Source organism: Penaeus monodon, chromosome 22 (assembly GCF_015228065.2).
Source record: "Penaeus monodon isolate SGIC_2016 chromosome 22, NSTDA_Pmon_1, whole genome shotgun sequence".
NCBI classification, from domain to species: Eukaryota; Metazoa; Arthropoda; class Malacostraca; order Decapoda; family Penaeidae; genus Penaeus; species Penaeus monodon.
In genome coordinates this window covers 18,884,542-18,884,819 of record NC_051407.1, presented here as the reverse complement: position 1 = coordinate 18,884,819, position 278 = coordinate 18,884,542, and positions in this window count along the sequence as shown.

Genomic DNA, 278 nt, shown 5'->3' with positions numbered 1-278 from the left:
CTCAGCCCACCCACTTCCCTAAATTAGCTGTTCTCTCATCTCGTAATTCAACTGGACCCATAAAAACGGACTATATTAAACACAACACAAGAGCGCAAATCTAGCCGAGTAAATAACATAAGAGCCTTATCGAGGCGGGCCAAGGAGAGCAATAAAGAAGTTAAGAGATGCAATTTCACACTGTATCGTCGGCGTATCTGTGATAAGCCAAGCAACAAATATGTGTCGGTGAACCAAGAGAAAATTGGGAGAATTGCAAAGAGTGACAAAAGGGGGGA